Raw genomic sequence first — 14,525 nt, 5'->3', positions numbered from 1 at the left:
TGACACCTTAGCAGGAAAATAAAAATCAACCACCTTCCCCCGCTAACTCCTCTGCTAGGTGACACCTTAGCAGGAAAATAAAAATCAACACCATCTCTTCCCTCGCTAACTCCTCTGCTAGGTGACACCTTAGCAGGAAAATAAAAATCAACACCTCCCCCCTCTAACTCCTCTGCTAGGTCACACCTCAGCAGGAAAATAAAAATCAACCACCTTCCCCCGCTAACTCCTCTGCTAGGTGACACCTTAGCAGGAAAATAAAAATCAACATCATCACCCTCTAACTCCTCTGCTAGGTCACACCTCAGCAGGAAATTAAAAATCAATCACCTTCCCCCGCTAACTCCTCTGCTAGGTGACACCTTAGCAGGAAAATAAAAATCAACACCTCCCCCTCTAACTCCTCTGATAGGTCACACCTCAGCAGGAAAATAAAAATCAACCACCTTCCCCCGCTAACTCCTCTGCTAGGTGACACGCTAACTCCTCTGCTAGGTGACACTTTAGCAGGAAAATAAAAATCAACACCATCTCTTCCCTCGCTAACTCCTCTGCTAGGTGACACCTTAGCAGGAAAATAAAAATCAACACCTCCCCCCTCTAACTCCTCTGCTAGGTCACACCTCAGCAGGAAAATAAAAATCAACCACCTTCCCCCGCTAACTCCTCTGCTAGGTGGCACCTTAGCAGGAAAATAAAAATCAACATCATCACCCTCTAACTCCTCTGCTAGGTCACACCTCAGCAGGAAATTAAAAATCAATCACCTTCCCCCGCTAACTCCTCTGCTAGGTGACACCTTAGCAGGAAAATAAAAATCAACACCTCCCCCTCTAACTCCTCTGATAGGTCACACCTCAGCAGGAAAATAAAAATCAACCACCTTCCCCCGCTAACTCCTCTGCTAGGTGACACCTTAGCAGGAAAATAAAAATCAACCACCTTCCCCCGCTAACTCCTCTGCTAGGTGACACCTTAGCAGGAAAATAAAAATCAACCACCTTCCTCCGCTAACTCCTCTGCTAGGTGACACCTTAGCAGGAAAATAAAAATCAACACCATCACCCTCTAACTCCTCTGCTAGGTGACACCTCAGCAGGAAAATAAAAATCAACCACCTTTCCCCGCTAACTCCTCTGCTAGGTGACACCTTAGCAGGGAAATAAAAAACAACACCATCACCCTCTAACTCCTCTGCTAGGTGACACCTCAGCAGGAAAATAAAAATCAACACCTTCCCCCGCTAACTCCTCTGCTAGGTCACACCTCAAATCAACACCTCCCCCCTCTAACTCCTCTGCTAGGTCACACCTCAGCAGGAAAATACAAATCAACCACCTTCCCCCGCTAACTCCTCTGCTAGGTAACACCTGAGCAGGAAAACAAAAATCAACACCATCACCCTCTAACTCCTCTGCTAGGTGACACCTCAGCAGGAAAATAAAAATCAACCACCTCTTCCCTCTAACTCCTCTGCGAGGTGATACCTTAGCAGGAATATAAAATTTCTCCGCACCCCAACTCTGCTCCTCTACTAGGCGATGCCTTAGTAGAAAAATAAAATTTCTCCCCGTCCTCTAACTCTGCTCCTCTACTAGGCGATGCCTTAGTAGGAAAATAAAATTTCTCTCCTGCCCTCTGCTCCTCTACCAGGCGATGCCTTAGTAGGAAAATAAAATTTTTCTCCTTCCGTCTCGTAATACAACAACATTCATGAACTGAAAAGAGGAACCCAGAGTTTCCATCAGTAGCACCCCCCGAGATCATATGAATCATTCCTCTCGTAGGGTGGTTATCCTCATTCATTCCCCCCTCGGTTCGACGGGTCCCTGAGGAGCATCTTGACCTCGACCTTCCCCTCTCTGCTCCCCGACCCTCTGATTTATCCATGGAGGGCCTTGACCACGTCTAGGAGACGAGCGAGACCTCTGTCGACTCCTAGATGAGGATCCTTCTCGTCTATCCCGCGAAGGCAATCTAGCACTGCTCTTAGCCCTTCGCGACTTCTCCCAGCTCTCCTCGGGCTCCCACACCTCCGTCACCTCGTCACGACTCCTATCCAGAGGAACATGTGATGAGAATTGTCTTATTTCCCTAGCTTTAATCTCCTCTCTTTCCCCTGCGCCCCTCTTCCTTCCTCCTCTCTCCGCTCCCTCAACTCCACTCCTCCCAGGTCGCTGCTCCATTCTCTTATGCCGCTGGGCATCTTCAAGATTTATATATTTCTCAGCTCGAGCCAACAGATCATCATAGCTCGACGGAGGGTTCTTGACCAGCGACTTGAAAAAATCCCCTCGTCTAAGTCCCTGGGTAAAGGCACTTATCATGATGTCAGGAGTGACCGCTGGTATTTCCAACGCTACGCTGTTGAAGCGCTGGACAAACTCCCGTAAAGTTTCACCCTCTTGCTGTTTCATTACAAACAAACTCAAGTAGTTTTTTTGGTGCCTTTTGCTACTAGCGAATCGGTGCAAGAAAGCAGCTGAGAAATCCTCAAAAGAGCGTATGGAGTTGGGCGGCAAGGAATTAAACCATTGCTGGGCTGACCTCACCAAAGTGCCCAGAAACACTCTGCACTTGACTCCATCTGAATACTGATGCAACAGAGCTGTGTTCTCAAACCTCCCCAAGTGTTCTTCGGGGTCCGTATGTCCATCATATTCTCCAACGTTTGACTGTCGGAAATTTGGAGGAAGCCCCTCTTCCAAAATGGCGAGGGAAAAAGGACTTCCTTTCTTGGGGGCTGCATCTCTGTTTCCCAATTGCTGCCTCAGCGTCCGTATTTCCCTCCACATCTCTTCCATCTCCGGATTCTCCCCACTTGGGCGGGGTCGCGTCTCCTCCACCCTACTCTGACTTCCCTCCACATTCTCCTCTCGCTCCTGGCGAGCGGTCTGATCTTCTGCAAACATAGACTCTTGATTCCTCTTCATGGCCTCATCCACTATTCGGGTGATAAATTGACCCAACTGTTCTAGGGTCAAGTTCCCCACATTCTCATTGGGACGGGGTTGCTCGACCCTTGCCTCGTGAAGGGGCTGCTCGGTTCTTGTCTCTTGACGAGGTTGTTCCTGTCTCGTCTCAAGATGCGGCTGTTCCTGTATTGTCTCAGCACGAGATGGTTCAGGTCCTCTCCGAGGACGTGATGATGCTGAGGTAGCTCTTCCACTCCCTCTCTTACCTACCATATCTACGTCTTAACTCAAACTTCCCACAGACGGCGGCAAGTGATACTCACGGGAAATTTAGGGTCCGATCCCAACGAGCGTCACTAGTTCAGACGTGGGCTTTAAGATGACCCTGAGCCTGAAATCAAGAAAAAGACCGTTAAGAGGGGGCCAGGAGGGTGTCCTGGCGTAGCCCCTCCGACGCTCAAGTCAGTGACTGAGGTTATATGGGGGGAGCAGCTAAGGGTGCTGCTGAAAACAATATAGTGAATCCAATCCCTTATCATACGCTCAAACCTGGTATTTATATGAGAATACCTGGGCTTGCCATGGGCCAGTCACCTGTGGGCCTCAGAGATGGGCCGGGAGTTTGGGCCGGATCTTGATGGGTTCATCCCTGGGGTATCATGCCGATAATTCTTGCATGATTTATTTATTTTTACCTAATTTTATATATTATATAATATGATAATTGAGCCCTTGATTTTGTGAGTCAAGTCAAATATCAATTTTTAAGGATAATCGAGTGATAATAATAATTTTATTGAGATTAATAAAAATTATTTATATAATTATCTCAAAATCATTTATATAATTATCATATTATATAATATATAAAAATAAATAAAATATTTATTTGATTTTAATTTCTACCTACTAGCATAGATTTATAAAAAAATCATTTATAAACTGAGGGTAATTAAGTCATTCGCAGTGTATTTTACCATTTGATTAAAAATATCACACCTTCTATTAGGGATATTTTATCCTTCTAAAAAATTATTTATCAAGGGCCCATGATATTATCATGAGCTTTTTAAAAAGGTACCAACATGGGATAAGAAGGATTATTTATCAATCTCTTTCTTATCCCATGTACCAAACTATGCCTAAGAGTATTATTTTTTATTTTGAATATCGATAAAGTTTACCTATCTCACAGATAAAATTCGTGAAACCCTACCACAAGAGACCTACTCTAAAAAAATAATACACATATAATAAATTGAAAAAATTAACATATACGCTTGTATATTTATATGGAGTACCAAATGTACTTACTGTCGTAAAATATTAGGTGGCGGCAGTTTTCGTACCTGAAAAATCTCTGTGAGTGGTGGCTGTTACATCGCCACGTAAAGATCTGCGTCATGCAATTGGCGGTGAAATTTAATCTGTATTAATGATACATTATAATTGTAGTGTTATTTAGTTGGGCAAGTAATAAAGGTCATTTATTTTTACTGTTTGTCTGATTAAAATGGTAGATGAGAATGAAATTACACATCACTTATTTTTCCCAACTGAGAATTTTGATTGCAACGACATTTTTTTTAATTACTGTCATATAAATTGAAACTAGTAGAATATATAAATTTTTATCGTTTTACATTTAACATTATGTTTTAAAATGGTGTTCCTAGTAACATCTCATTACACAATATTACTAAACAAAAACTCATGTGAGAAGGTATTACGAGTCAATTTCGAAAGACAAATATTCTATTTGAGTCATCCATGAAAAAATATTATTATTTTATATCAAAATTATTATTTTTTATCGAAAATATATGTAGAGTTGATATGTCTCACGAATAAAGATACATGAGAATATAAAGAAAGCTACTGTTATTAGTATTACTTAAGTTAGAAATCACTAAAATAATTAACTTTGGTCTGATTTGTGAAACATTTTTTGTTTAACCTAAAATAATCTCGTTACTGTAAACTTCCTCTCCTATCCTAGACTAGTAAATATTAACTATTATATTTGAAATTACTTAAAATAACCCACTATTTATGATTTTATTTATTTCTTCTGTTCTTTGTATTTTTTAGTAATGATTTTTCTTTAATTTAGTTTTAGGTTTTAAAAAATAAAATATGAATTAAAGTATATAATTTTATATATTTTCTATTATTTCACACAACGACGAATGTGCCGAATTACTAATATCTAGATTAAAAGTAGGTCTATTGTGAAACGATTTCACGAATCTTTATCTGTGAAACGGTTCAGTTTTACCGATATTCACAATAAAAAGTAATACTTTTAACACAAAAAGTAATAATTTTTCATTGATGACCTAAATAAGAGATTCGTCTCACAAAATATGATCCGTGAGATCGTCTCACACAAGTTTTTGTCATAAATTAAAGAGGTCAATATATCATACGAATTCGATATATTTTGAGATCCGGTGCATTTATCCGTTAATAAATATAAAAAATAGTAAGATTTATAAAATCAGTGTCAAGCATAGATTAACGCATTGGTCGTGATCTTCTTCGGTCACAGTAACAAGCAGCATCAAATCATGGCCGTACGTTTCAATTACGGCCCGAAAAAATCGGGCTATGGTCCCCCAGGGGCCCACGATCCCACTTGGACTGGCTCAGCCACCACTGCGCGAACTGTGTACAGCAGGACTGCGCCTACCGGTGGTGAATACAAAAAGCAAAGGGTGATGCATGCTAGCAACTTTGCTTGCATATTATTGCCCCTTCTTTTCTTTCTAAAGCAAAACTTAAAATGTCCCCAAAATGGTCCCTCAATATATACACACAAACAAACAAACAAACAAACATACATATACATACATATGTGTGTGTGTGTGTTTTTCCAAGAAATATAAGCGATCAAATATATTTCATGCAGGTCAAATTATATAATATTCAAACGTTAATTTTGATTAATGATTATACGACACATCGTGTGTCAATCGAAATTTAGTAATGATTTGATAATGAAAAGCCACGCTCCAAAATGACTGTGTTCATAAAACGTAGGGCCCGAAATGTGATCTTGGAGAGTGATGGATCAGATACTGTGATCTTTTGGGTCCAACATCCTATTTTGCTCGGTTGTCTCTATATATTGTAATATATAATTTCGAGTTAGGAACTGAAAAATAGAGAAAAATTATGGCAATTAAGTAGAAATATGCGTGGGACTATAGGGTGTAGCCATTATATGTTTCATGGAAAAAGGGTGGCGTAGGGGACAAACATTCAATGCATTCACGCCTCACTTGCGCTACTTGTTGGACCTAAAGTTGGCAACATCGATAGCCCTTCGAATTCAAACACACAAAACACACATGCGCATTAAATTTTGGAAAACTAGCCAAATGATCCTTTAGTTTTCTCTCTCTTTATACATATATATCGATCAACTAAGTATTCAAATTTGAGTTCCAGACATGTAAAATAGGTTATATTTTGGTTTCGGGCCCTTTTTATTCATAATACAAACTCGATTTCGGAAAATACTGATATAACACCGTAAAAAACTGATGTGTCTAAAGGGACATCAAATAACTATAAATTTTTAAGCCTGTGGGAAAAATTTGTTATATATATACAATTAAATATAAAATTCAATTTTAGTTGCGGTTAATAAATTTTTCAAACATCAAATTTATCAATATGAATTTTGTATCAACAATAGAAACACTTTTCCTCTTAATATAAATAAATATAGTATCTGTTAGAGATTATTTCCCATCATTTAACTTATCAGAATAAAGTGATGATTATATCATACAATCAAACTATATTGGCGCAATGGTGCATCTCCTAAAATGCAAATATTATTTAGCACGATTTCTTTTTTAAACCATTTTTTTTTTTTGTTATATTGCGCCAAATTCAGCCGTGTAATTGAATTAAATAAGCCTAAACCCAACTTAAAATCTGATAATATAGGTCGCAAGATGTTGACCCTAAAAAATTAATTTTTGCCCCAGATAAACTTGGGTAAGTTCGATCCTGGGTGTGGGGGCAGTGCCCACACCCAGGATCAATGGCAGGGATTCAATCTCATGGGGAAAATTTTTTTTAAAAAAAAAAAAAAAAATTGGGCCAGAATTTTTTCTGGCCCTTGGATGTACCACACTGCCTGCAGGGTAGGAAGAAATAATTCATAAACTTGTAAGATAAGCCCAATAATATTTATGGTCTGTCAAGTCAAGAAAGGAGATTTGAATTGTAGCTGAAGGATGAGTAGGTCGTGGGCTCACAACTGACCACCAAGCCTGTTAGAATGGATGAATATGCAATAGAAGAGGTGAAAAAACACTTCACAATTTTCTTTTATTTTGAATATCTAGTGACCTCCACCGTTGAAAAAGAAGAAGTCTGATCTCGACTTTCAAAGTTTAGCAAACAATTGATATACAATGCGTAATAAGTATACCGAAACTATGTGAACATAAGTAGAAATAACTGACTAAAACACAAGAATTATTTCTGAAAGTTCGAATTATAAAAGACTTTTATGTCTCTGCTCCTTATGTTTTCCGAAAGTTTTAGCTAAAATATATTAGTTTTACAATGCTTGTAATCATCCACTTCAATAAGACCTATCACACTGTTAACACAATACTTATCAAAAAGACTATTTCTGTCAGTTACATAACTCACTTCAAGAGTTAGAATGAATGCAATAAGAACAGTTAGTAATATAACACCACAATATGATCACGTAGAAGATTTGATCCAACTTGATGAATGTGATTCTGAAAGTTTTCAGCAATGCTTTTAGAATGATACTAGTTAATGAATCTTGTAAAGTTTGTTTTATGCTGAGATGACAGTTGGATTTCATAGAAGATATTCAACGTTCGATTTTGAACGGCTATAAATGACTTGAACTAAGGCCATGTACACAATCATACTATTTTTTCAAGATTCTACATAAATAGAAGGTGACAATTAATATTTGACACGGCTGTCACAATAATTTCTATAAACAGCGTACTGAATATTCCTTGAGTTATATCACCAAAACTTTATATGTTCAAACAAAGACACAATCAACCGACGTGCGAGATTCAAGGGAAAAGAATTGAACAAAATCAGAAACAAGAAATCGAACAAGACACGACTCAATCTATCACAAAAACCGCAAACACATGCAAATATTTTAGCTCTCAATTTTTATTATCGTTTTCATAGTTTTTTTAATCTACTTTTAATGTCGATATTTTTTTCTTCATTCAAGTTTGTAAAAATATGTTATTTTTAATTCTTGTTGGCATAATCATGTATTCATACCACTTGAATAATTTCTCTTATTTCCAGTAAATTCGTCCATTTAGTCGCATAAAACCAAAGATAATAGAATCAATGTTCGAATCGAAATCCACTTCGTTTGATAATTTAGAAGTTATATATAGTTTGTGTTTTTCACATTAAAATTTTGTACCCTGCGTACATGGCACACCCGCAAAATTCCCGGCAACAAGTTTTAAGCTTCATACTATTGAACATCATTTTTAAATTAATAAAAGTATATGTTCCGCCCACTTTTGCCCCAAACAAGTAACGTTCTTGCGTCTCTGGTGTCATATCATCAGCCTATGTAAAAATTGATCAAAATCTAAAACACAAACATTGTTTACACATCCAAAATGAAAATTCGAAAACTTACAGGACTAAAATGCAAAGTAAGCAAACTATAAGACTGTTTTGAATATTTTATCCCTTTAGTTTATCACATTCGATTTAAAAAAATTATTTCTAGAATACTGGTTCCTCTAGTAATTATACAATGTTTTTAAATCTAAATTAGATTAAGTATTAATTCCTCGAGTATTTAGGCTTGTACCCGGGCTTAAGCTCTCGAAGTTATATTTCTTGCTGGCCTTAGAAGTCAGTTTTAGCCCAATTAGATATATTAAAAAGAGAGAAGTTGAAGATATTAAAGAAAAAAGATAATTGAAAGTGAAATAAGTAAATAAACTAGAATTACATAGCTTTTTGTTACTCTGAAATATATTGACAGTTTAAGCTTTACGTTCCGATGTTGATCCAGTTGTTTATAAAATGTTCTTATGCTTTCAGAAGGCGAAGAAGTTCTCTGGCTGAACAGACCAACAAGAAGCAGATCCATTTGGCCAGGGAGGATCAACTTGAACAATCAAATCATTGCTGCTATTTTGGGACAGATATAGGTGATTCACCCGTTGAAATTTAATTTTGATTTTACAGGAAAGAGACCTTGTCTGAGCAGGGTGAGTGCTGCTTATTACTTTGAATATTGGGTGATTGGATTACCTCATTGTTCTAATTCAAGTCAGATTTTAAAATCCTTTAAGTATATTTTAGCAGGAGAATTGAGCAACTGATGCTACTCTTTTCTCATCGACTTTGTTCGTGAAATCACAATAAGTGTGATATTAGTGGTTTTGGCCTGTAGTTTGATCCGGTGCATGGATTCTAATCCAAATCATATGGATTGTTTATCTTATTGGCACTGATTCAATCACATCAATGACCCGTTCTTAGGTTACCCTTTAATCTATCACGACCTCCTCCTGGAGGGATAAGTCCAACCAGTTTCAATCCCCCCGTTGAGAGAACTAATCTAATGTGGGATGTCTTAGAGTTTATTGTCTAAAACAATAAATTGTGTGTGTGTGTACCTTTTCAGCGAAAATAAGTCATACTTTTGCTTGTTCCTTCTGCGGTCGCTAGAAATATTTCGATCACGCGCATAATTTAAACCCTTGGAGATAACTCGTGATTCTCCAAGAATTACCAAGAGAGAATATATGGATATTTGTGTGTTGTTGTGAACATATGTCTAGCAATTGGACGCAACTTTTATATTTATAGGATTTTCAGTCTGGCCTAACTAGAGTTCCACTTCACATCAAATTGTGGATGCATTTGTTTGATATACCAAAACTATAGATATCAAATAATATATTTTTAGGATTTTATTAGATAAATATAACATTTTTGTAAAGACCCGAAATCTTACAATGAGTAGACCTTTATATGTCATAGGAAATTTCAGCTCATTTTGGCACAATGTTTTCGAGTTCCATGCAATCATAATATTGAAAATTTGAATAATCATTTTTCCCCATCATTATTGACAATTTATCATCATTTTAATGACTAATTTAAACCACAATAAATTAACCATTAAACTACTTATATTAAGAGCAAAATAATGATAATTAAGAGAGGGGTTAATGACCTTGAATAGTTGTTTTAAATATGAGGTTAATGGTCATGATATGTGTCATTAAAAAGAGTTAATGACCATGAATATGTGTTTTAAATATGAGGTCAATGGTCATGAATATGTGTCATTAAGAGGATGTTAATGACCATGAATAATGATATTTAAGATGAAATAAATGATATTGAATAGGGTGATCATTTACCTTACCTTTGGAAGCCTATAAATAGAAGCTTTGGTTTGATATAAAATCGCACCAAAAATCCTCCCAAATCACTCATATCTCTCGACCACTTCAAGCAAAGAGAAGAGGCTGCATTCGACCATTGTATTGCTGTCAAAGTACTTACTGCCCAAATCGTGACTGAGGTGCTGCCCGTGTTCGACCCAAGTTTTACCCAAATATCGGTTAAGTTCGAATCGTACATTTGAACTATAAGTAAGTGGGCTTTTGCTATGTATTTTTTTTGTAATTTAAACTTTGTATAAGTATTTCATGATCACATGCTTGTATGTGTGTAGAATCATTTTCGAAAAATGTTAATATATATTTCATAAAATCTCGATCGATGTACGATATGTTCTTTCTATTTCTGATGTTCTTTGATTCTGCTGAGTTCATTCAAAAATTCCGATAAGTGTTGTTTGATACATATGATTATGTGGTGCACTGTTATGATTCGAGTGAGATATGGAACGACGATTGTAAATTCTATATGACCCTCATCAGTGGGTATACAACTGTGTTCTGATCTTCATTGGTGGGTATAAAACTGTGTTCTGTCTGGCCCCAATCAGTGGATATAGAACTGTGTTCTGGCCTCACCCTTTAGAGGACTAACATAAGGCGGACAATTTGACCATGAAAAACGAGATGAAGAACAATGTTTTCATTTGTTCTGATTTGTTCTGTTCTGAATTGTCTGATAATCTATATTTCACATTTCGATTCCGATTCTGATCTGATATGATACACTACGTTTTGAAAATCTGTTGCAATATGGATTTTAAATTATCTTTATATGTACTTGTTGTAATCGATCGGCCCCCACTTACTGAGTGTTTGTTTCTCAAAACACTCACCCCTTACATCTTTCCCAAATAAGAACGAAGATCTAGTAGACGATGATGAATAAGACATGCTTTGGGGTTGGTGATGAAGTTTCGAGATATGAAGATTATCGCTTATATTCTTCCTAAGTTTTGATTCGAGTTGTACAACACTTCCGCACATTTTATTTCAGTTTTGGAGTTTATCGTTGTAAGATAAGATTATTTTGAGTTAATTATGAAATAGACTGGTTTTGGTTTATACTGAACTACGATGCTAGTTGTTTGGCAATTATGTGATTGTTGAACAACGCCGGTGTTGACTAACTCATGTCTCGGGACGTGACAATTTTAGTTATGATATATCTAAAATACTACTAACTCATGTCTCGGGGTGTGACAATTTTAATTATTATATATCTAAAATACCACACATGTAAAAGATCTCAAAATATATACAATATCTCTCACTGATGTACATTTAAGTGAAACAACTAGCTTCCACATATTCTCTTGTATTATGACACATTCTTTCATGCATGGAATAGAACGTGCGACCTTGCGAAAAAAAGAACATTCTGGGGAGAGTTATATTAAGTTATCACCAAACTAACATAAGTGATAAGTCCTAACTCAAGAACTCGCTGTGTACCCCAAGTGATGTAGCCGCACCTAATAAGCATCTTTGTTCCCTCAATAATACAGCATGCCCGGCTCTTTCGACATAATACATATATATAAATACGAGCTCATGACTATACCGAACCTGTTATTTCGACTTAGTCGGGCATGTCTATGAGCCATATTATAACTTTTCATCGGACCACATGTCATTAATATTAATGTGAATAAGCTAATCACACCATAAAAGAGACAAACACGTAAATTAAAATTAATAAAAACAACGCACATCCCAAAAGTTTTGGGAAGATTGAGTCAAAGCCTTTGATATCATTAATAGAGTTTATTGTATAAAACAATAAATTGCGCGTAACTTTCGGCAAAATAAGACACATTGATTTTTGGATCTCTGATTCAATCTACAAGTCACAAACAAATCTTATGAACCTGCTTTGTTCTTTTTGTAGTCATTGAAATATTACTAGAATATTTCGATCACATGCATGTTTTAAACTCTCGGAAATAATTAGGGATGTAAATGAATAAAACCGTTCGCGAGCTATTCAGAGCTTGGTTCGATAAAAAGCTCTTTTGAGTTCGTTTGTTAATCATATCAATCCAAGCTCGAGCTCGACAATTTAATCAAATCAAGCTAAACCCTAAAGATATTCGGTTTGTGAGCTCGCAAACATGTTCGTTAATAAGTTTACGAGCTCGAGCTCGGCTTTTTTAGTTGGCTCGGAAGCTCAAGCTCGGCTCGTTTGTATATTTTTAGTTGTTATGTTTGTCATTATTTATGAATTAATTTACACTTTTATGTCAAATTTAAAATTAGTTCATAAATATATTGAATTTTTAATCAACTCAAACTCGAGCTCAATAGTACGTATACTTCACGAGCTTGAAAACGTGCTGAGCTTGAGCTTAGTAATTTCTAGATAAATCGAGCTCGAGCCTGATAATAAAAGTTTGAATCAAGCTCTCAAGCTTCTATCAATCTTAAACGAACCAAGCTCAAGCCTGATACTGTTGGCTTGGTTTGGATCGTTTATATCTCTAGAGATAATCGATGATTTTTCAAGAATTACCAGAGAGAGGATATGTGTATTTGTGTGTTGTGCTATCTATATTTGTAGGATTTGCAGCCTAACCTAATCAGAAGTGGGTCTCATGTGATACCTGTCTCACGGATCATAATCAGTGAGACAGTTCATCCCTACCCATATTCACAATAAATAGTAATACTCTTAGCATAAAAAGTAATACTTTTTCATAGGTGACCCAAATAAGAGATCCGTCTCACAAATACGACCCGTGAGACCGTCTCACATAAGTTTTTGCCCCTAACCAGAACCGGAGTTCTAAATAGCCTAAACTTATGGATGCACTTCTTTGATGCACGAAAACTCTATATATCAATTGATATATTTTGGGATACTATTAGATAAATCTAATCTTTTAATTATTTTTAAAGAAAATCAATATATATCTAATAGGATCCAACCTATCACCAATATAATCCATAGCTATCATAGATATGGATTAAGAAAAGCATACGATAAAGCAAGCATGTGATTCACATTTCATGTTTACACAATCCAAAAGCCTTAAATGTCATTAAACGTACATTTGAAAATCGAACCGAGAAATATGCATCGACAAGTTCAATTATTCAACGGGGAATTAAAGGTGTGGATGAGATAGGTGAGAGCCAAAGCCAATAACATCAATCCACAAGCAATGCCCTGATCAATTGTAGTCCCTGCAGGTGAGGTCAATGAACAAAGTAAGTATCATAATCCCTGCACTTGAGCTAGCTAAGAGTAGATGTGAATCGGATTATATCTGAAGTGATTGCAAAATTCATACGATGCAGCTACTAAACCAAGTTAAAAAGTCAAACTCGAATCTTCAAAATAAGCCAAGAATCTTAAATTTAATACGGGAAATATTTCGATAATTATGAAGGTTCCCAACGCTATATATGAAGGATCAACCAATAGTCAATTAAAAAGGGTATGTAATTCTAATTCTCCAAAGCTGGATGTTTCCAATCAGCTTTGTCTGGTGTGGAAAGATATCAAACCCCATGCCATGGAAAACTTAAATCGGACTCAACAAAATAACCACTCGCACCCAAATATGTTCACATAATTGTATTTCTTGAAAAGTTATACATTAATATATGAAGGGATTTTTCCTATCTGGGATATTGACTGGTGTCGCTTTGCAGTCTCTCCCTTGATTCATGTACATCTTAACTACAGACAATGCCACTTAACTAAGATACATTCCCACAATTTCTCAATGAATCAAGATCTTTTTTTCCTCCCCTAACTACAGGTTTATCATCATCATTCAAGCCACAAAGAGAACACGATTTCACAAGCTTTCCGGAATTCATCAATATATATATATATATATATATATATATATATATATATATATATATATATATATATATATATACATCAGAACAGGAAAATGACAAAATTAAACAAGGCTTCACATGTAATAAATCCCCAAACATGATCACCTACATCTCCTAACAAAAATAATGGCTTAAAAACAGAAGAAAAACGAAAAATAAAGAAGCAAAACTGACCATCACTGGGTGCTGGAGCAGGGGCTGCAGGGACCAAAGGCTGGGCCTGAACAGAAGCCGAAAGGATTGCAAAAGCAAGACTAAACATTGCGTATACCCTTAAGGA

The sequence above is a fragment of the Primulina eburnea genome, chromosome 4, assembly GCF_022965805.1.
Source record: "Primulina eburnea isolate SZY01 chromosome 4, ASM2296580v1, whole genome shotgun sequence".
NCBI lineage: Eukaryota > Viridiplantae > Streptophyta > Magnoliopsida > Lamiales > Gesneriaceae > Primulina > Primulina eburnea.
This window is presented reverse-complemented; position numbering follows the sequence as displayed.